The 24,131-nt window shown below is 40.7% G+C and overlaps 1 protein-coding gene across 1 annotated transcript in view; it reads left to right on the forward strand.

The window, feature by feature from the left end:
* LOC124595536 (L-gulonolactone oxidase-like) overlaps positions 1 to 23,423 on the forward strand; it is a 98,666-nt gene extending 75,243 nt beyond the window's left edge. Inside the window, exon 5 of the mRNA XM_047134309.1 lies at positions 23,301 to 23,423. The gene's annotated coding sequence lies outside the window, so the exon portion shown is untranslated. The remainder of the gene's footprint in view (positions 1 to 23,300) is intronic.
* Positions 23,424 to 24,131: the final 708 nt, after the last annotated feature.

The following is a 24,131-nucleotide window of genomic DNA, read 5'->3' on the forward strand; positions in this document are numbered from 1 at the left end:
GAAGTATTGAATCTTTGGGTACACTTGTGCAGTTTCCCAAGTAAGAATAAATATGTCCTTGATCTTTGTGCATTGTTGCTATTTTCTGCTTCTTGTGTGCCAGATATGAGCTGGAATGCGTTCAGAGCTATGCACCTGATGTCATATGACTGTCTACTAGAATTTTGGGGTATATCACATCACCTGACTTTGACAAATCTAGGAAAAGCCCAACAGCTTTTGCTTTTTGTCTAGAGTAGTGTGTATGCAGTCATGTGTAATAGTGGTTGTGGATTTATTCTTCCTGAAGCCTTATTGAGGATCTGAGCTGGTCTGGTCCCATTGCAGAAAATTAATTCATCTTTGATAAATTAATGTCTCCAGAAGTATACCAAAAACAGGTAACAATGAAATGGGCCTATAACTTTCCAAATTATTTTTCTCACCTTTCTTGAAGATTGGGACAACTTTTGCGACTTTCGTACAATCAGGAAATGGAGGGGAGAGTTGGACAAAACCAGGTAGGCGGGTCAAACCGAGTACCTCACAAATTTTGTGATAGGTGCTTCTATCTAGCAGTTGAACACTGGAACTTTTAGCGGTAGCCATTTAATGCAGTTGGAGAGAACAGCAGCAGAGAAGCACGTTTTCTTATTTTGATGTACTTTTCATATGCCTACAGCAACAAAGTGTGGGGCAAAACAGGGTACCCGGTTTTACTGGCTATGTGGTACCAGTTTTGCCCCACACCTCAGAAGTAATGTAACATTATTGTTTTGATTGCAAAATAGTAGTTGAACACGTTGAATGAAAAAAATAACACTTAGCTAAAGGATTGTTGTTATTACTGGTCATGATAATATAAATATAAAAAACCATAAGAATAAAAATATAGGTCCATCATTCATTTCCATAAATACACGATAGGTACGTATGGCCTATTTGGTTAAATAGGCCTTATGTAGGCTACCTTAATAATTTAAGTGCATATTAACCGTATTTACTCGAATCTAAGCCGCACTTTTTTTCCGGTTTTTGTCATCCAAAAAACCGGCTGCGGCTTAGAATCGAGTGCAAAGCAAGCGGAAGTTCTGAAAAATGTTGGTAGGTGCCGCCACAACTAACTTCTGCCGTCGAATATATGTAGCGCTACACAGGCATGCTTTGTAGGCACAAAGATAAATACTGCCACCAAATCCTCTGCGTCAGTAAATAAATTAAAAAAAAAGGTGGAAGACGAGCTTTTGTTCTCCGCCCCGAGTTTCGACCACTGCATTTTCTTACATTATCCAACGAAGTAAATACAAATTCCGTATTGTTCATCTTCGAATGTAGCAGCATTTCAATGTACTACGAAAATCCGACCGGCAAGACTGTTTGGGATGTTTGTCAATATGGCCAACTCTACGTTCTGAAATAAAATAAATAAAAACTTCTATGAATTGTGAATCACATGCAGTATTCTCTTCACAATAAGAATAATACGAATACAAACATTTTGCCATGTTTTGTTTCGTGTTTGCTGCTATCTCATTTAAATCGTGTCTGCCTAATAAACTACGAAACTAGAGTGAGACAACAGCAAACGCGGAAGAATATACATATCATGTCATGTTTATATTCGTATTATTCTTATGCCTAATAGTGATACAGTCATAAATGAAGCACAGCAATTGACTAGATTTTTAAATCTAAGATGACTCTAATTTCTGTGCAGAATGCAATGTACTAAAGAGGCGCCTGCAAAGATTTTCAAACGGAGAAAAATTTTCGCTAAACTCTCGTTCAGAACTTCTTCTATCATACGCAGTGTATTATTTGGTTCTTGTTGATCATTATCAAAGAAAGCAGCAGTGTAAGTAACAACAAATAGCAGTCTCTTGCCATTGTTTCGCTAATGAGACGATTCCTCTCTTTTTTTTATTGTAAGCGGCGGTAGCGCGCACAAAAGCAAGCCATGCCGCGAGCGGCGACAGGCGGTAAACACGCACAATCAGAATGCGACAAACAACGCATGACACAGTACAGTAATGCATTTTCAGCTTAGAATGATGTAAACACCTATAACAAAGAAAACGGCGCTTACCAGGTCAAAGAAAAATAAGCAATCAGTTCAAACCAGACGAAGCACGTGAAAAAGGAAGGGTACCCGTATAAATACGGACGGAGCGCCTGACGCATAGCAATGGCTACCTGGTAAAGCTTAACTGCTAAGGTTATGACTCGAACCAAACTACTGTAACTGTATCGTCATTCATTCGACCTAAATTGTGTCTCATATTACAATGGACCAACTTTGTTTCGATTTGGTGATGCGGCCTAAAACTTTTTTCTCCCCTTGAATTTCGAGTCTCAAATTTCAGGTGCGGCTTAGATTCGGGAAAATTCTTTTCCTTGATTTTGAGTCTCATTTTTCAGGTGCGGCTTAGATTCGAGTGCGACTTAGATTCGAGTAAATACGGTAAATTGAAGTAATACGTAATTGAAGTGTTATGTAATTTAAGTGCATTCATTTGACTCTTTAAATTAGGTTATTATTTCTTTCCAGCTTTTTAACATTATTTCTTGAACAAATAAGCGTAATGTTTCGACAAGCCGTCATCTGTAGGCCTACAGGTTCTCGAAACATATTCGAAATCTTAAAGAAACCTTGAAAAACTGCTTGACAGAGGCAGTCTGGCCTACCTAATCTAAACAATACCCTTGTATTCCTCAACTGGTTTTAAAAAAAATTGTTTTGTTTGTCAGTCAGCAATGCCTAGGAAGTATCAGAGGAAGACACAGAGACAGAGCTGGAGCTTGGAATCCATGACTGCAGCAATTGAGGAGGTTTTAACCTAAAGAATGGATTACAAGAAAGCTGTTAGAACATCTGCTGCTCCACAGTCATCACTAGAGGATAAGGTCAAGAAAGCTCGTCTTCAACATCTGTCTTCGGAGGAAGCAGCGGCAAAAGCACTGGGCAGGTACAAAACTGTTTTTTTCCAAGAACGCGAAAGAGAATAGGTTAACCACATACTTTTTCTTGAAGAAAGATATTTTGGAATCATCCTACATGACGTTTGTAGACCTGCATTTGAGATTGTGGAAAAAAGTCAGATACCTAACAATTTTAACCAGTTGAGAAAAATAGCTGGAAAACAGTGGATTTATAGTTTCCTGAAAAGACATCCACAACTGCCTTTGAGGACTCCAGAAAAAACTTCTTTGGCTAGAGTGCAGGGATTCAATCGGGTGGTTGTCAACTCTTTCTTTGATCTATTGGAATCAGTTCTTACTCAGCATAAAATGAAACCAACAGAGATATACAATGTTGACGGAATGGGTATTTTGACAGTGCCCAACAAACTGTCCAAAGTTTTAGCCCTTAAGGGTAAAAGACAAGTTGGCTCGATCTCTTCAGCTGAGGGTGGTGTTTTAGTCACAGCTGAGATATGCATGAGTGTGTTCAGAAACTTCATGGCACCGATGATTGTATTCCCCACAAAAAGGGAAAACCCCTTCTGATAGACAAAGCTCCACCTGGAGCTTCCGCAGCTTACCATGAGAGTGGCTGGATAAACAAAGATTGGTATTGATATGGTTTCAGCGGTTTGTAGATTTTGCGAATCCCTCAAAAGAAAAACATGTCCTCCTACTATTGGATGGTCACAGCTCTCATGCTAAGAGTATCAATTTAATTGAATTAACAAGGCAACATAACGTAATTATTTTGTGTGTGTGTGTGTGTGTGTGTGTGTGTGTGTGTGTGTGTGTGTGTGCGTGCGTGTGTGTGTGTGTGTGTCCATACACACACACAACCCACTATCTTCAACCCCTCGATGTTCTTTTCATGGCCCCCTTGATCACCTGCTATGAGCAAGAGGTCAGACAGTGGATGATTTCAAACCCTGGTTGACCGGTAACTATTTACCAAATAGAAAAACATTCAAAGGTGCTTTTACACGTGCAGCTGTAATGCAAACCGGTCAGAAAGGCTTTGAAAAGACTGGTATTCAGCCCTTTAACAGGCATGTTTTCCCAGATCATCTTTTTGCGCCGGCAGATACAACTGATCGGCCTATGCCTCTTCAGATGTGCCTCACCAACTTTCGCAAATGTCTGTAGAAGCTGGGGAAAGTGAGGTAGAAACGCCGAAAGCACCTCAATCCCTAGAAGCAGAAGAAATTCCAGACGAAGCACCCACTGAACAGCTCACTGTAGCAGAGGCTGATGGCGGCCAACTACATATTCCCCAGCAAAACCCAAGGGATATTCAAGTTGCTGGACCTTCAGGAGTGTCATCGTTTCCATCCACCTATCCTAAGCTGTTAATCCCTCTTCCAAAGATAAATTTGGAGGCGAGACTCAACAGAATGCAATACGAAAAAAAAGATAAAACAGCGATAGTCACTTCTCCACCATATAAAAATGAGTTGCAAGAAACAAGAACGAGAAGAAAATTTTTTTGGAAAGAACACTTTTCAAGCCTAGTAGGCCTACATCTATTAGTAGACCTAAAACAAAGTTCCAGAAAGACAAATGTTCCAAAATGATAAAATTTGTGGAGAAGCAATCAAGCTGAACAACATGTAGCCTGGCGAAAAAATCAAAGATGATGTTTGATGAGAGTTCTAGCTCTTCAGACGAAGACAACCCTAAGGAAGCTTGCATATTTTGCAACGAGTTGTATGCACAGTCTCGTTCGAAAGAAGGATGGATTCGGTGCATTTCCTGTCATGGTCAGGCACAAGGTGTGTCCCAACGCCAAAGAAGAGGATGACACATTTGTTTGTGACTTCTGTTCTTAGTTGATTAAGGCTAAGTTTTGTTTGCAAAATTTGTTCAGTTCTTCAAAGTTAATAATTAAATTTAAAATTTTTTTAAATATGCTATTTATGTTTATTTTATAATATTTAAACTGGTAATTTACCTTATAAAGTAAAATTGGCCTAAAACATTGATTTTTTTTAAGTATTTTAGGCCGAAATATTTAGTAAAGGAACTTGTGGGAGTCTAAAATATTACATTTATTCACAATTTCGAAGTTTGTATTGAGTTAAAATGTTTTCAATAAAAGTTTTACAATAATATACTTTGTTTTGTATTGATTTAAATATGTACCCGCCGTTACCCAACCGATGGGGTAAAACAGGATGTTTGCACCTGCTGAACAAAAAAATTGTAAAAAATTAAGTGTTAATTTTAAAGTAAAAACATAATATGTTGATAACAAATAAGTCAGAAACCTAAAAAACTATGGTTTGTTGATCTATTGCTAATAGACATATTTTTATAACAATTTTAATTTATGAAAACCGGTTTTGTCCAGCTCTCCCCTACCTATCAACAGAGGTGAATTGTACACAATAGAGGCTAGTGAACCCAGCAGTGCTTCACAATTACTCAATATGCATGTGAAATCGATATACATCGTAAACTTCTTCCCCCTTTTCATCTGTCGATACACTCTCCCAACCCCCCCCCCCCCCTCCCCCACCACCCACATTGTCCTCTACCTCATCTCCAGCCTTGTTTATTGTTACTGCAAACAAAACATTTATTCAGAATTGAAACTGCTTAAAATGAATCGGTAAATCGTTTGGAATCATTGGTATTTGGGGTATGAGTGAAACCTATCCAGCTTCTGGTTCTGTGAATATAGTAGTTTCAAAGACAGCATTATGCATAGTTTTAATCTGCAAATGGGTAGTATTATAAAGTTATGGGCAATTCAGGTTCTGTAACCGCGTAGTATCACATTTTTATCTAGTAGGACAAATGTTCATGTATAACCGAGCAAGTGAGTTATAAGGCTCAAAGAATCCTTACAATTGCGAGAGACGCATTATCTCTGACTCGTGATATTAAGAATCTGTGGATAGAAAGTGGAACATTACAGGTACACACAGACCATATGTCAGATATGGTCTGTGTGGGTTCAATGTACTTACCTACTTCTGATTGAGATTTGCGAAGAGTAGGCTCGTAGTGGAATTGTAAGTAGCGACATTGTTGTAAGCTGCCATCTTAAATACCGAATGTAATTTAGTGAATTGTGACAACATTTCATCCCATACGAGAGGATGATGTATACTGGAATGCAGCTAGGAAAATGGTTTATGGAAAATTATAATTTAATGAATGGAAAAGGTACGTTCAGTTCTCCGGTTAGTTTGTTCTCCCTTGTTTGTGGCTCGGAACATTTTTTGGTGTGTCGTAACTCGTAGTGAACTTTGTATTCTGGGAAATCAATACAGCCTGCACCACTGTCATTTATGCTCTATTTTAAGAGATTAAATTCTGGATGTTATTGAAACTGATACACAACTTGGACACTGATTCACATGCTGAAGAGTGAGTAAGTAAGTATGTCATAGCACCCAAGACGACTTCCCCTCTGCGTACTATTTTGCCCCTGATTATTTCAACAATTTTCAGAGTCGACGATCGCTGGAATTCTGTAGAGCCACAGAGATTTTATTCCAGGTGGAGTAATTAATTTTGTACCTGGAAGAGTGGGAGATAATGGTGTAAAAATATTGGGGAAGCGACTTCTCTCATTCAAAAGCTTCCATTCAAGTAGCTGCATAATACAGTCATAATAATTTAACTTAAAAATTTCAGAGGGAGACAGAAGTTAAATTGACAATCGTTTAGGCCAGGACTCTGTGTATAATATTTGTGTGTATCTGTTTCATGCCACGAGTACTGCTGCTATGGCATTGGGTGCAGACCAGTGGCGGATACAGAAAAACCTCAAGGAGGGGGCGTTAAAGATATCTTGAGCTACCTTTACTTTTACCGTAATAAAAAATAATCAAGTCACATGCAAAGTTTAAGATAGTTTTTATTTAAACTGGTTATACAAATATATAAGGCAATGCCATCTTATGATATAAAAAAGTTCTCTTCCTTAAATGATGAATTCTATGCGCCAATTCTTCCTGACAAATTGGTCAATTACATTGTCAATAGGACAACGCCTATTCTTCCTGGCAAAATGGTCAATTACATCGTCAACAGAACAATCAATATCAGGTTAAATAGAGGCAAAATCCCCAAGATTGGCGCTCATTTACAGAAGCTCGAAATTTAACATGGTCTTCAATGCGAGATGCTTATAATAGTTTCCACAACGAAACTTTGTCTCAAAACCTGGCAGAAAATCCAAAGAGATTCTGGTCGTATGTGAAGTATGATAGCGGCAACAAACAATCAACGCCTTCTCTGTGTGATGGAAATGGAGATACTATCGAAGACAGTGCTGCCAAAGCAGATTTACCAAACACAGCCTTCCGAAATGCCTTCACAAAAGAAGACGAAGTAAATATGCCAGAATTCGAACCAAGAATAGCTGCCAACATGAGTAATGTAGAAGTAAATATCTTCGGAGTAGTGAAACAACTTAAATCACTTAATAAAAGCAAGTCTTCTGGTCCAGACTGTATACCAATTAGGTTCCTTTCAGAGTATTTTGATGCATTAGCTCCATACCTAACAATCCTATACAACCGTTCGCTCGACGAAAGGTCCGTACCCAAAGACTGGAAAGTTGTACAGGTCACATCAATATTCAAGAAAGGTAGTAGGAGTAATCAATTAAATTACAGACCCATATCATTAATGCCTATATGCAGCAGGATTTTGGAACATATATTGTGTTCGAACATTATGAATTACCTCGAAGAAAACGGTCTATTGACACACAGTCAACATGGGTTTAGAAAACATCGTTCTTATGAAACACACCTAACTCTTTATTCTCATGAAGTGTTGAGTGCGACTGACAAGGAATTTCAGACTGATTCCGTATTTCTGGGATTTCCAGAAGACTTTTGACACTGTTCTACACAAGCCGCCTGTAGTGAAATTGCATGCTTACGGAATATTGTCTCAGTCATGTGACTGGATTTGTGATTTCCTGTCAGAGAAGTCACAGTTCGTAGTAATTGACGGGAAGTCATTGCGTAAAACAGAAGTGATTTCTGGCGTTCCCCAAAGGTAGTGTTATAGACAATCTGAGCAGCCGTCTTAGGTTGTTTGCAGATGGCGCTGTCGTTTATCGACAAATGAAGTCATCAGAAGATCAAAACAAATTGCAAAACGATTTAGAAAAGATATCTGAATGGTGCAAAAATTGGCAGTTGACCCTAAATAACGAAAAGTTTGAGGTCATCCACATGAGTGCAAAAAGGAATCCGTTAAACTTCGGTTATACGATAAATCAGTCAAATCTAAAGGCCTGTCCGTCCTCTTTTAGAATACTGCTGTGCAGTGTGGCATCCTTACCAGATAGGATTAACGGAGTACATCGAAAAAGTTCAAAGAAGGACAGCACGTTTTGTATTATCGCGAAATATGGGGGAAAGTGTCACCAAAATGATACAATATTTGGGCTGGACATAATTAAAATAAAGGCGTTTTTCGTTGCGACGGAATCAAACACCAACTTTCTCCTCCGAATGTGAAAATATTTTGTTGACACCGACCTACACAGGGAGGAACGATCACCACGATAAAATAAGGGAGATCAGAGAATTGTGGAGGTGGTTCGATGAACCCTCTGCCAGGCACTTAAATGTGATTTGCAGAGTATCCATGTAGATGTAGGGTGAGTGTTCAACAGAGCTAAGCCATTTAATCGATCCTCCTCCATTGTCGCCCTCAGCCAAGTCTTTGTAGACCGCAATGTTGAGAAACTGCACTAGTACACTTAGCGCTAAATCACTCACGGTCACACTCCGCATATTTCTAATATCGCTAAGCACAATACCGACTGAAGTCTGTGGTAATAGCCAATAATTGCAATTGTTCACTTTTTATCACTTCCAAATTATCGCAACGATTGTAGCTTTCAAACTAACTGGCAGACTCGGCTCCCCTTGTATATGTGGCTCAGTTGTTTCGAGAACATTCGCTGCCGCTATGTTCGATTTGTAACACCCCAGTTACAGAAACTCATAGAATGGTGCCGATGTGTAGAATGTTGTACTTGCGCGTAGACTGATAGTGCACGTGTGAAGTGACGATAGACTAGTCATACTTACCACGAACATTATTAACTAAATGCAGAGACAATGTGCAGAATGAGCATGATGAACTGCGATAGTAATGTTTAAACTCATGTTAAGTACCGAAAAGAGAAGTGATTTAATTGTTGCAGCATATAGAAAAGTGGTGATGCGGACATTCTTAGGGCAGATTGTGCTGAGGTGTTAGTGCAGTCTACCGCGAGAGCAGCCACTGGACATCGAGAGTAACCAGACCAGCACGAGTAATCGGATCATACTCGCCGCCATATACGATCCGATTCCGTGGCAGCTTCGCCATGGTTGATAGAGGAGAAGAAACTGGCTTCGAACCAGGTCATGTTTGCAGCATGCATGCTCTGGTGCAGGTGCAGCGTCAGTGATGCGATGGGCCGAAAATAAAATGAAAAATGAATTCATAAGACATGAATCTTAAGTTCATATTATTGTACAAAAAAAAAAACATCGTAGTGATTTAAATTTTGTATGTATATGTGTATGTGTGTGAATGTTAGTGTGCCAACAATAAAAACAAGGACCTTACCTGGTTAGGGAAGTTGAAGCGGGAAGTCACGTACCCACTTTATCGTTAGGGGGGCATGTGTAACACCCCAATTACAGGACGACAAATTTTACACTTGTGATAATTTGATCAACAGGAATGTCATGTGAACAATAATATTTGTCATGAAATAGAGACTGAATGAATGAAAGAATCTGATAAGATACGCCTCAAAAACATCAAAGAAAGAATTGCAAAATAATTAATAACGAAGGTTAAAGCCCAGATGATAGATTGGCCGAAGATAACATTTACCATAGAAGAGAGTTGTAGCCGCATCAAAAAGGATGTTCGAAGTGACTACAGCGTAGCTCGGAAATGGAAATGTTAGCTTCAGTTGCTATCTAGTCGCTCTCTAGTACTATTGCGATCGTAGCATGCATGTAAGCGCTACTAGATAGTTTTAAGCTAATCGAAATTTTGAAAGTTTTGCGAGACATATTGAAGCATTATTCAGAAGTCATGCTAAAGCAAAGTCATCTTCACCATTAGCAAGATAACGGGAGATTCGAGACGAAGTTAAATAATGTGAGATTTGTGATGGGACTTAGCCTTCGTGATACTGAAAAAGCACTAACATTCAAGGGCATTGAAAAAGAAAGATCGCCGACAGAAAACAATTATTAGTCTCATTAGTCTCGAGTAAGTAACATACTACGCCAGCACGAAAAACGCACAATTGCGCTGAGTTGTCAGAAGCTGTCGTCAACGATAGGATTACTGATGCAAACGGAAGCAATTCCCAGAGTGAGAAATCGGTGTGCGTGCTCAGTGTAGGGACAAGGAACAATAAAACTGGATTCAAACTTTAATTCTTCATGTCGCCTACATAATTGAATAGACATTATCAGGTGTATTAGTGAAAATTAATTGACTATTAGAAAATTAGGAAGTGAAAAGTGAATTCATGATAATTTAACAGTGAACAGTCATCGATTTGTCGCAAGATTGCGACGCATTCTGAACATTGCTTAAGTATATGTTATCTCTGGAATTATGTCGTGTAGTTATCGAACACGCGACGTAGCGACGTCTTGACAACGGAATTCAACATCCTCGCAATTCCATAATGTGACAACGACTTGGGTGGTGGATTGAATATTCAAGACTTTATATTATTAATATTCAACATCCATTACCTAAATGGGCATAATAAAAGGAAGAACTACAGTTAGCCAGTTCGCGCAAGCCGAAAAGTCTGTCGCGGACTCTCAACAGAAGAAAACTGATGGTCATGATTTCAGGTCAAGCCAGTCATCGCGTCATCGAGGGGTGCAACTGCCGCGTTTATCAGTGAAGCAGCAAAAGCGGCTACACATTCTGACGCGCTGCTCTATCAAAAATTGACATTAATCACGAAAGATGGTATCTGAAATATGACCAAACCACGCGAGGAGTTTCTGTTTTTCTTTTATATTAGTTGCAGGGTGGCGTTGTGAGCGATGGACGCCGTTCCACGTCATACCGACTGGGACAACCATCACCTCCGAGTCGTGTCAAGTCTAAGGAGACCCCGACGCCACAGCTTCCAGACTTTTATGGAGGGTGAACAAATACCTACGGTGAAAGCGACAAACCAATATGTACCTTACGACGTATAATATAAGGGCGAGTTTCCGATGATGACGTCATCCGGCAATTTATGCGCGTGGAGCTATTATTCTCGATTCCGTTCCTTTCTAGTGAATTCAGTAGGGGGCCAATATAGTAACAATGCGTTTTTAGGAATCTTCTCGAAAGTCACTATTACCGGAGGCATAGGCGTCAATAGTTTCCCATACCTAACTCGTATTACGAGTTAGATATGGGAAGCTATTGTTACGTTATTAGTAAAAATATTGTTACGAGTCTCTATTACTATGAATTACCATTATTACTACTTCACAATCAACTGATCACTCTCACTTTTGACTAATCTTCACACTTGCGCTTGCTAAAACTAGGTCTTTCTACTTATTTATTCTTCAATCTTAATATTTCTGCTTCTGAATGTAAACTAGCTTCCTATTCGGCGAATAGCCCGTATTTATAACGCCACGTAATAAGGTTCTCTGTATAAGAAAACAGTAGAATATTCACGTCTTTTCTCGAACAAATGCCAGACAGAATAACGTATCGAGAACACTAGAATGGCCGTGACTTTTCTCGTACGTATGTGTTAGCTATCTGTATGCCAGGCAGAAACATATAAAATACGATGACGCGGACGCGTGTGCTGCATAGGAAAGTACAACTACTCAATAACTAGATTCAGTCGAGTCGACTGACGAGAGAAACGAACGCATAGCGTGCGGGCTGACTGGCGGGGGCGGCGCGGGTGGCAATGCGGTCGACACAGCAAGGGGTGGGGGATATGTATCCGCCACTGGTGCAGACTACTCAGGTCCATCACATGCGAATTTCAGACCAGAATCTCGACGGAAGAAAACACATAAAGACAGGGCCTCTAACCAATTATCTTTCAACATCTTTTGTGCCACCAACTTGGTTCTTGCAGTAAGCAGAAGTGGCAAGGACTCTGTTGCTGTTCTGTGTAAAGGATAGTTTTCCATTTTTGCTATCATTCTAGATACAAACTTCTGTAGCGGTAGTTTGTGAAGTGCTACGATATTTTAATTACGTGTGAAATAGTGACTCAATTTATTGTGTCGTTAATCAGAAAAGTAGAATTTTCGGAACTGTTGGCAGCATTTCATGGTTTTAACTCGCGTGCTTTTTAAAATGTAATCGGAACAAGAAGGAGAAATGCAGTCAGCTAACGTAATGGACGCTATAGACGACTCCCCACAGCTGCTGTGCAGGATATAGCTAGCTCCTCAGCGCCCGCGATTGACCCCGTCACCACAATTATGCAAAAGCTTAATTTGCTATCTGATAACATGGCTCATATCATGCAAGTGCAGTCAGCCATGGCGATTGGAGTACTGATTTGATGAGATCTGTGCACAACCTGAAGTGAGTACAATCATCCAACGCTTTGTGGATGAGAACAGGGTGTTCACCATGGCACTAAGCAGGCAGGCAATGGATCTTGGCTATGTAGTCTCGGATATGTTGTATCATCCACTGTAGATGGCAGTGGTGTGGGTGTGAGGTAGTCTGCCAGAATGCATAATGGCTCCCCATGCGCCATTTCTGCTAATGATGTTCTGATGCCCGGCCTGTGTGCTGTGAGAAAGCTTAAAAGGACCAAGGGAAGGGCCTGTGACTGTTTTTAACAGTGGCACATGAAAGCTGCCTTTAGGGTCAGATGTCATCTTTCTACCATCCTGTTGCTGATAGGCTGCTCATGATGCTGGATGCTGCACAACTTGGTCAACTCTTGGAATTCGAATTTTCTGCTCTGATCTGTAGTGATGTGAAGGAGGAAACTGAATCGTACTACCTACATAACAATGAAGGCCTTTACTGTTAACATCTCTGCAGTGGGTGTAGCTTCTGCCCATTGACTGTATCCTTCAACTTCTGTGAAAAGATATCTGTAGCTGTCTGCAAGTGGAAAAGAGCCTACGAGATTAATGTGATTGTGCCAGAAACTGCTCGATGTTGGTGAGTTCATGTCATCTCACTTTTCATTGCTGGGGCATTGAACACACGAACATACTCATGTATGGACATCTAATCAGTGGCCACGCAAAATGTTAGGTCAGTAACTTCATGGATATGTTTGGGTGTGGGGTGTTACGGATTATGAACACTGTCAAAAGCAGCTTTATGGAGCTTTGGCGAAATTTAGGGCCTTGGCTTCTGCTGCAAGACGTTGTACCGCAGTGTTAACTTGGTGCCTAGCACTGAGATTTGGGCGAGCTGAGTCCTGTAGAATGATTGGCCAATAAATGCTGTAATTGTGGGCCTGCCATCTGAGTGATGGCCTGTTTTTTGTAGTTAATGATATTTGCCAAACCACATATGAGTGAAAAATAATCAGCTGCGATGTTTTTTGTTGTTTTTCTTTAAGACACATATCAGTTGTAAACTGGCTGACGAACTCTATGTGTCTGACTGTGGGCTGTGGGAGGGAGGGAGGGGGGGGGGGGGGGGGGGAGAGTGGGACACTTTTCACTTGCGTTCTGGAAAGTGGAGATTATTGATATGTGGTTGATCTGAATAGTCAATTTGTAGTGGGAAATATTTACCAGCTTCATAAATTGCGAGCAATTCTCTGCCATAGGCGCTCCACTCCTGCTGCACTGGTTGTAACGCTTTGGAAAAACAGTGTAATGATTGCCAATCTTTTTCACTTTGTTGGCATAAGACTGCACCTGTTGCTGTTTGGCTATGGTCTGCAACTATTGCCAAGGGCGCAGATGGCATTGGGTGGGCGAGAAGCACTGCACAATATAGTCTCACCTGCAATAGAAAGCTTTCTCCATCTCTAGGGTCCACTTGAGAGGCGATAAAAGTTGGCTGTTCCTAAGAAACACAGCAACTGCTGATAGTGTGTCGGCTTTTGAAGTGTAGAGGGAAAGCCAAAAGAAAATAACGTACGGTACCCTGAGAAAAAATACAATTTTCGAGGAATGATACATCACATTTTGTTACCTTACATCCCCGACACTTCTGAAACAGAAATGGCCAGGATCCGCTGACGATACTCACTGATTGCGTCTGGACTTCATTATCAAAAACATTTGTGGAACAGGCATTATGCTCATGCAACAATGGATCATTGCGTCATGCGATTTTGAGACCAGCAAACGTGGACTACTGATGCTCACTTTTAACAATAAAAATATTTTTTTTTTCGAGTGCGTCTAATTCCAATGCCCTTCACATCATTCTACCCCTCATTTTCTCCCAAGAGGTACAAACACATACATAACCTGTAGCAACCACAAGTGTCAAATAACATTACATAAAGCTATTGCGAAATACAAACAGAACATATTGGTAGGGAACACGTGACTGAATAAACCAAACCATATAATTAATACAAGGTACAACAATAAATACAATGTTCGTAAAGTGTCAATGTGTTCGGATTTGAGAAGTGTTGTGTCCCAATTACTTTCTTCATCGGCAACATGTGTAGGTTGGCTGCATTTGCAAAGACCAGGCATTTTATCCAGATTGGCCACATGTACAGGGAGAACAGCCTCTGTGATTTATTTTTCACCTTGCAGAAGCGATGCTGGTTCCTCACCAACACATTCTGTCTCATGTAAAAGAAATGTTGCTTCACATTCTTCGCATCCCTCCTGTGACGTTGCAGTGCTGCTTTCCTGATATTTGCAGATGCTTCTGCAATCACCTGTTTATGCGTGCGACCACTTCTCTGATTCTGTTCTCTGTTTCCTGATTCATGAGAACTTTGACTGGCGACAACTTGGTTGACACCTCGGAGCTGATTCATCATTAACTCGAAATTCTGGACCTACCCTCCCCTAGTCTTTTGTTGCAATAGATTCAACAAAGCTTTCCCAGCTCTCTCATGATACACCCTGCTGAAATGGCTTGTGGGTGGTAAATGGCGCTGTAAATTCTTCTTTCACCCTTCTCCAAAGCATTCCCCTCCATGTCTTCAAGACGAGTTGTTTCCCATGGTCTGAAAGTATGTCTTTCTCATGCCCAATCACACCCAGGAAGTTTTTGATGAACGTCTTTGTGACAGAGCTTCCGGTGGCTGTTTCTATTGGTAGAAGTGTGAATTATTCCGATACTAACTCGACGGCTACAAGGATCTGGTGGTGACTGATTTTTGCCCTCACAATCGGACTCCACAGAGTGACGGGCGTGTAATCAAGTAATTTCCTAGTGAAAATAGGGGAAAAGGGAACGGCTTGCCTTGCGGAAGAAGCTTTTGCCTTACGGCGCTTCACACAAACTGCCAGCACCTTCCTCACTCGCCAATCCATGCTGTTAAAATATACCGATTCTTTCAGTTTGCTAATGCACTTACCTGGACCAAAATGTGCGTAGCTCAAATGGGTGTAGCAGATCAGCTTGTTAATCAGCTACTCTGGCACACATACCACCCATTCTGATCTCTTTGGATTCATACAGCAGAATAATCGATTGTTTCTCAGCAGATAAAACTGCCTCAACGCCAGGAGATCCTTATTATTCATCTTCTATTTTACTTCATATATCGCCGCATCTCTATCTTGTTCTTTTCCTATATTTTTGCAGGGCATCGTGAATGAAGGTATCGTATGTCACGCCTTCCAAGAACGTTGAATCAAACCTGTTCTCGTTGATTTCCTCCTCTGTGCCACAAGTTAAACCAAATGGCGAGCATGACACTGCATAGGTAACGACGCTGTTTTTTCCAGGAATGTGCTTAATTTTAAACGAGAATCCCTGTAAGTTAAGTGCCCGGCGAGATAGCCGTCTGTGCGCGAATTTTGTGAACATCTGAAACTGCAGGACCATGAGGTCCGTGTACGTGGTTGTAGTTCTTCCATACAAATGATACCAGAATTTATGGATCGGTTATGCAATGGCTAAGGTCTCTAGTTCTGTAAAGGCATAGTTTGTTCACCCTGTTTAGGACATAGCTGTCGAATGTGATTGTTTTCCTACATCCACCTCCTGAAACACATCCCCAGTCCTGATTTTCATGCTATATGACATAACACAAAATGGAAGGCTCTCATCAATTTGGGCTCGAAGGTATGTTCATTCTTGTAATTGTGCAAAGTCTGGGTGCCCCAAGATCTCACTCCCCAGAACTCTTCGGTAGAAATTTATTAAGCCAAGGAAGTTCCTTACCTGCATCTTGGCCGTTAGTGGTGGGAACTCTTGTAAAACCTTTAATCGAGACAGATTACGTGTCAAGAATTACATGTTCCTGAAACGCAGTCTTCTTCCTTCTGAACCCAGACTTCTCACTCCAGCCGCCTACAGCACCTGCAACTTTAGCGCATAATAATTGTGTTCTTCTCAGAACTCCACGGTAAACATTATGTCATCAGTATACAAAACTCTCCACTTCCTCATGGAGTGCCATGTCTTAGGCCCGTATTACACTATCAAATTTCTTTGTCAAATATTTTTGTCCAGTATCTTTGTCAAAGATATTTGATGGTGTAATAGGGCATTTTGTCAAATGTCGTCCAATATTCGATCAAATCTAGGGCCTCGCTGTAGATTTGATCAAAGAAGTCGCTTGTCTTCTATTCACTGCAATGTGACATGTTACCACATGGAGCGCTAGCATCGCTGCATTCTGTCGTCTGTAGTGTTTTTATAAACATTCCGAGTAAATACAGTTGGTGTGTGCCGACAACTACAAAATTAATAGAGATGTATGAGGCTGATGAGGCACTTCACAACGTGAGGCACGCTGAATACAAAAATAGATCACGAAGATTGGAGACATGACCTGACCAAACCTAACCTAACCCTCTCCTGTAGCAAGGAATCGGAGTGTTACAGTGAGCCTGTCTTCTGCAGATGTAGCCGTTCTTAAGTGAATATTGTGCTTTGTGATATGAGGATACACTTCATTGGGCACATACAGAAATGTATGCTTATCCATTCTTAAGTAATTGATGTACGACTTGACGTCCTTCACTATAAGCTCACGTAACAAGTTTTGTTGAATGCTTATTTTCGTGTCGTCGTAAAACCCACGGCTTCACCCAGCTGCCGGCCGCTGTGGCCGAGCGGTTCTAGGCGCTTCAGTCTGGAACCGCGCTGCTGGTACGGTCGCAGGTTCGAATCCTGCCTCGGGCATGGATGTGTGATGTCCTTAGGTTAGTTAGGTTTAAGTAGTTCTAAGTTCTAGGAGACTGATGGCTCAGCTGTTGAGTCCCATAGTGCTCAGAGCCATTTCACCCAGCTATGTTTCCTTTTTTTTCCCCGCTTCTCTTCCGCATGTGCACACAGTGCAATCGTGGTATATGCAACTGCTGCGGTTAATAACAAGTTGTTGTTGTCAGCCATCTTGAACTTTGATGAAAAATATGACGACAGTGTAATACCCCTTCTAACGCTACGTCAAAGATCTTTGCTCACATCGTTGATCAAATCTTTGACAAAGAAATTTGATAGTGTAATACCGGTCTTAGGCCTGAACAAACATACATGAAGATGTCGATGGTCCAAAGGGTAGCTACTTAAATTGGTAACATTCACCATAACATAAAAATGCAATGTAGTGCCGACAGCTAGGGTTTAGTTCGACCTGCCAAAAACTATGGCGCAAATTGATCATCAAGAAGATACTTTTAACATGAAATTTTTGCAACAGCTCTTCTATAGTTTTGGGGTGGCCTGTTTCAGGCACAATGATGGTGTTGGTTGTAGCTACAGCTTGCGTTTTCAGTAATCTCTTATTCCAAGATTCTTTGATTTGTTGTTCCACTTGAATACTATATCATTTTATGAGAAACTTATTATGCTCCCTAATTGTAAATCTGTATCAGCTGTACGTACACTACTGCATTAATAAAACTGTGAAACTGTCATGCCTGTCTGTCTGTCGGTTGGTCACGCTAATCTAGAAACCTACGAGACGAACTTTCGCAGGTAACTTGACTGGAGCTTAGGGCAGCGTACAGCCTTCATTTCATCAAAATCGGATCACAAAAAAAAAAAAGTTATTGTGACTGAAAGTTTTTTGAGCGTCGCTCGGGGAAACGTATAGGCTTTATTTCGCCAAAATCGAAACACGATATTATAATTTAAAGTTGTATATCAAATCGGCTGCTCAGCTAGTAGTTCGGATGTTTAATCTTCACAGCGTAGCACACGAAACAACTAATAGCTGGCGCTGTCTTTTTTTTAAATAAGTGAAAAATATATTTTCGGAAGTTTATAAGTCAGTTGCAGAGTTAAGTGGCACAATCTTATCTTTACAAAGACAAAGGAACACTGAATTTATTTGGCTATAGTACAGGGATACATTGACTTCGCTTTGTGTATTTAAAACTTACTGACATTGCTTTGCTTCTTTCGATAGATATTATGTATATTTTTGACTAGGAAAAACAATTTATTAAGTTTGTATTGTGATTCGACTGCCTACTCATCACATTTTGATTTTTTTTTTCGAATAAAAATGCGTAGAAAACGTTTGAGATTTTCTGAATACACCAGAGCTGCTAAAAGACTGAGGACTATACAGTTCCAAGATTCCAACGAAGATCGTTAGGTGAGACTTGCTGCGGCTCGAGAACATTAGGCTTAACTCACTCTTTAGAAACTTCTTCCGAAAGTGACTGATCGAGGGTGCCGTGCATTGTCTTGCTCTTCAAACCTTGACTCACAGCGGCTTAAAGTTACTTCTCTCCAACATAACATCATAGAAAAGGAAATTTTGAAGGGAATTGGCGCAGGTGAGCAAGTTTTTATACCTTGAATCTCACTTATCGCTAATAATTTAGGATTTCCTCTTAAACGTGTACAATTACTGGTGAGTTTATTGTACGCCATGATCGTATACATGGCACAAGGCCAGACGCTGCGTGTTGTGGGTGTGGAACTTAATGTCAGCTGCTTAATGTTAGTGAAGCAAACAAGCTCTTCATTCATGTCCCTAGTCATACCACTTCGAACGTTGTACGCAGAGAAGCTTTGTAAGTCAAAAATAAATTCCACTCGTACGAAGTCTCGGCACAGCTATAAATAAACACCTGTGCAACTCCGGGTTTCTCAGCTAGTTTATATCCAAAATTCTTGTAGGTACCAATCTTAACATTTAAAACTTCCGCTTGATCTGTAAATATACTTCTGAGTTCGTCTCAGCTCTCATGTGAGATTCTTCTATCTCAGAAACCTAGCTCTCAATTACGTAGAGAATTTCAGCAAGCTCCATCACAACGCTTTTCATGCTTTCATGGAGGAAAGACGTTTACTTCCTAATTAGCTACCCTTGCTAAGAATGTCGTGGTTTCTAAGCAGTGTCTGAAAGCATCACTGGTAAGCTCCATCCTATTGAATCTGAGTGCGGTGCCTTGCTCTCTTATGCCTAGGGAAATTTTTCCTCTGCCTGTGTCAACTATTCCGGCACGATGTCACATACATTCTACCCCCCCCCCCCCCTCCCCCCCCCCCCCAGTATCACTTCCGTCATCAGATATGAGATTATTAGGCCATCCGTGACGAACGCTACGCCTGGCACAAGGTTGAAAACCTTACCTGCTTACCTGTAACAGTCTTGTCCGTAATTGCTTCCTTCACGTGCATTCTTTGCAGCGGGAAGCTGCCAAATTTTCTGCCCACGCACGGGCTAAACGTAGTTTCTGGGATCCTATTTGTGAGACTAGCCGTTTCCACCGTAGTGGAAAGTTCTTAAATATCCATTCTATTAGATATGACGAGGCACACTGCTTCTTCAGCATTGCTCCATTCAGTCAAAAGGTCGTCCGTGATCTCATTATATTTTGTCATGCTCATTGCATGGACTTAATCTCTATCTCCCTCGTTTCTGCATAATGTTGAGTGGCCTTTTGTGACTCCGGTCCATTTTCCAGATCTCTACTATTTCCACTGTTTCATTTTCTTGCTCCCTTGGCAGTCGTATTGTACCATTTCCCAGCTGACGTCTTTCGTCGTAGTGTCCAGCTGCTGTTGCTGCTTTCCTCTGACTTACTGTTCATGTACTCGGGCTCCCATGAGTACCTGTACTGATCCCCTTCCATTACATCACCCACTCTCTCATCTTCCCACACATACACTTCAAGAGCTTTAAGTATCAACATGAATGCCTTCAGATTATTCTTTTCAACATAGAGCTTGGATCTATTGTGCTCTGCTATCACAGTGTTAATGAATAAATGAATCAGCTCACCACTAAAATATGGGTGGCCAAGATGCTGATTCCATTTCAGAATCTCATTGAAATACACTGAATAGGTTTGAAAACGTGTTGCTGCCGTCGGAAGAGCTCTTACGATGCTTAGACACAGCCTAGTTTGTTCAGCAGTGGACCAGTATAGCTTCATGATTTCCATCTCAAATTCCACAAAGGCTGTGCAGTGTCATGTGACTGGTATTCAAGAACTCCAGGTTCCTCCGAATTGGCCAGAAGTTCAGAAGGCTGTCATTAAACTGCCCGATTCACGTTTCAATATGCAGGTCTCTGCTTGCGCTATAAGTAATGAATTTCCTCAGTGGGAAGAAATGCTTGATGCTTGTCATCAAAGTCTTGTTTGTTGATGGACGAAGAACCTGACGGTGCACACGATTCTCTCACATTTGTCCTGTATTGCACTGATGCATGCGGCAAATTTTCATAACTGCCGCGCTCATTATTGGCTATCTGCCGTGACTCGCAGTCGCTCATTCTCCATCCTTAACAGTTCAACATCACGTCTGAGCAAAGTAAACTTCTCAGATTTTGAAAGCTGATCTGGTTGTGTAGCTTCTCAAAAGCCTGCATTCTTTAAGTTTAAATTGAAAATATGAGCTTGATAATTCAAAATGGTGGTCAGGTCACGGGTGAAGAGTAAATGTGGAACAGTGAAATTATGTCTGAAGGAGAGTAAGCTAGCGTCAGTACTAACTGCATAATTTACAGGTTTGTCTCTTACTTTACTATGCCTTATGAGTGATTTTGCATTAACATCAGCTGTTGTCTTTTGGCATTATTCTGCAGCGGAATAATCAGCTTCTGTAAGCATCTCAGTGTATGGATAAATCTGACGAGGGTATTGAAAATACTGATTTTCCAATTCTCAGAACAGTCTCGTCGGTGGTCAAAATGTACCCTCTCATAAGATATAGCTTTCTCTATGTCTGTCATTTGTGCATGACACTATTGAATCTAAATTAATTCCAGATTAACATTCTTCAATTCTACCAATTACTTGTGTCTGAAATAATGTCGCGTTTTATTGATGGGACTCTATATAGTATATACATTTTCTTACAAATACTGCAAGACATCCCACTGGACATAAAGCCATCCATGTGGTACCACCGAGTGAGGTGGCTCAGTGGTTAGCACGTTGGATTCGAATTCGGGAGGTTGAAAGTTCAAGTCTGTCTGGCATTCCAGATTTAAGTTTTCCGTGATTTCCCAAAATCGCTCCAGGCAAATGCCAGGATGGTACCGTTGATAAGTGCACAGCTAATGTTCCTCCCCATCCTTTTGTAAAATAAGCCTGTGTTACGTTTCTAATGACCGCACTGTTGAAGGGAGGTTAAAATCTACTCTTCCTTCTTTCTTTCCATGTAGTAACATCGTGAAGGATGTCTCGCCCATTCCACATAGATATTGGAAGATCGTTTGATCGGATAGCGAGAAAACACAAAATAGCCTGCACAGTCACCAGGCTTAGCGCTAAAAGGTTTTTATGTGTGAGGAAAATTGAAACAAAAGGTCTAAAAAGAAATAATGACGATTCCCATAGACATGAAATGCCGTATAGCATGGGACTCTGCTGCAATAAGTGCATGAAATAGCTTGCAATACTGTCTGCCTGGAATCGTTTTGTAGCTTATAAATGCTGAGGGTCAATAATTGAGCACTTTAGAAGGCAGTCACAGTAATAAACACACACAATGTATCTGAGTCAGTTATCTGCTTATGAGTACATTTATTATTAGGGCAGACAATTTGTGGGGCCTCTTCTCCTGACAGAGCGACAGTGGTTTTGCGGCATTCCTCATGTTTAAGAGAATGAATAGCACAAGTACACCAGGAATTGATAACTGTAGTATAGCGACGTGCTTTCGAAGTTGCCTGGGTGTGCCGCTAAGGCAATGCTGAATACCACAGTAGGTATTTCAGTTGAGGAGGGATGAGTAAACCTAAAAACAGTAATAGCAGAAGTTGGGCACACAAATGTAGGTATAAGAAAGCCAATAGCGAAAAAATGTGGTAGTATGAGAAATAATTCAGTTGGTCGACAGACTAAGAAAATATAAGAGCTGAGAGTTACAATGTCTGTGTTTATGCAGTATCTGTATCTTCACATTGCAATGTCCTTCAGACATGTATACCTGTATGACACTGTTCTAACGATCACGGGTGTGGTAAATTTTACGAAATGATTCAGTATTTGGCGAATTCGGATTGAATTCAGCTGTTTGTGACATAAAATTTGCACCAGACCAGGACTCAAACCCAGATTCCTTGCTTATTGCGAGCGATCAGCTTAACCACCTCAGCTATCTGTGCAAGCCTCCAGGACCAATCCCAAATTCCAAGTGTCACAGAGCGTAAGAGTTGTGGACTCCGTGACACATGAAAGTTTAGATCGGTCCTAGAGATGTGCTAAGGTAGCTGAAATGGTTAACGCAACTGCTTGCAAAAAGTAGAAAATCCAGGTTTGAGTCACAGTCTGCCCAATTTTCATTTGTATAAATGGCTGACATTAATCCAGAATTGCCAAATGTGAAACCATTTTGTAAATATAAAAATATTCAGAAAAGAAAGGCATACTGCAATGTTGCACAGTAGTGGAACAAAGCCAGAGCTGGGCTACTTTGATTAACAGGTCCCTCTTCCCTCTCCCTACTAAGGTCACCGTCAAAGTCAAGGTCAAGGTCAAGGTCACCTCCACACCAAACCTCTGAAGGTAAATGTCAAGCTCACAAGATAGCATAACCAAGATGGTACACTGTGACAAGACAGTGGCAGACTATGACATCAGATAGTCGGTGGCACTGCAGTCACATACCACAAGGCACTATAGGCTTCTGTTCACCATAGTGGCAGGATTATGAAGTGTCAAAATACATCATCTCATTAGAGCAACAAGAAGAAGAATGTAGCTGAATGTAAATATTACTAACCACCACCTCTTATTGTTCATTGTATGTGTGTACAAGTACTTATTCTTTTTTCTTCTTTTTAGCAACCTAGCACCAGCAGCAGCCTCCTGATGTGGCACTAGCAGCCACATTGGAACAGGACACACATCTGTTTGGGAATCTATTGGCCAAACCGCCACTCATCAAGCTACAGTTGAGAGTACTGCACACATATGTGCTACCAGATATATGTGATTAGGACACACAATCATTTATTGAGCCACAGACAAGTGGTTTACTAATGTTTGCCATAAGATATAATTTGACTGCAAATCAAAGCGTGTAAATATAGGCATAAAAGCAGACAGTGAATTCCAAATAGTAATGGAGATTGAGAATGTCAAACACAGTGTTAAAATGCAGTTTGGTCACATGGGATGGAATGAGTTATGTCGAGCAATGCCATTCATTGATACTCAAATGATGACAGAGTATTACTCATCGCAATCTCCTCCAGATATCCACTGCTTTGGTTTGGAGTTGCCTATCATAGAGATTTATGGGGATGTGGCACTCAAGATGGCATCTGAGGACTCATCTATTCTTCTATGTCATTCAGGTATTATGAACTTCTGTGATATAGCAGGTGCATTAGGCGATGTGTTAGGCAGACTGAGTGGATGTCAGCTGTATGTTAAAGCCGCATTCAAAGATGCTGTGTTACCTGTATGAGCACAGTGTACATGTGAATGTCTTAGAGCCATGTATAAGATTTTGTGTCTGTGCAGTGCCGAAATCTGATATTCTTAGTGCCATAAGTATTAACTCCATACAAGTTGAATTTTTGATGGAATGCGAAAGCTTCCTATTTATCTGCAAGCCATACAGACCGATTTTACAGCGTATAAGAAAGAGTTATTTTGAAACTATTGAGA

This window comes from Schistocerca americana, chromosome 2 (assembly GCF_021461395.2).
Source record: "Schistocerca americana isolate TAMUIC-IGC-003095 chromosome 2, iqSchAmer2.1, whole genome shotgun sequence".
Classification (NCBI taxonomy): Eukaryota; Metazoa; Arthropoda; class Insecta; order Orthoptera; family Acrididae; genus Schistocerca; species Schistocerca americana.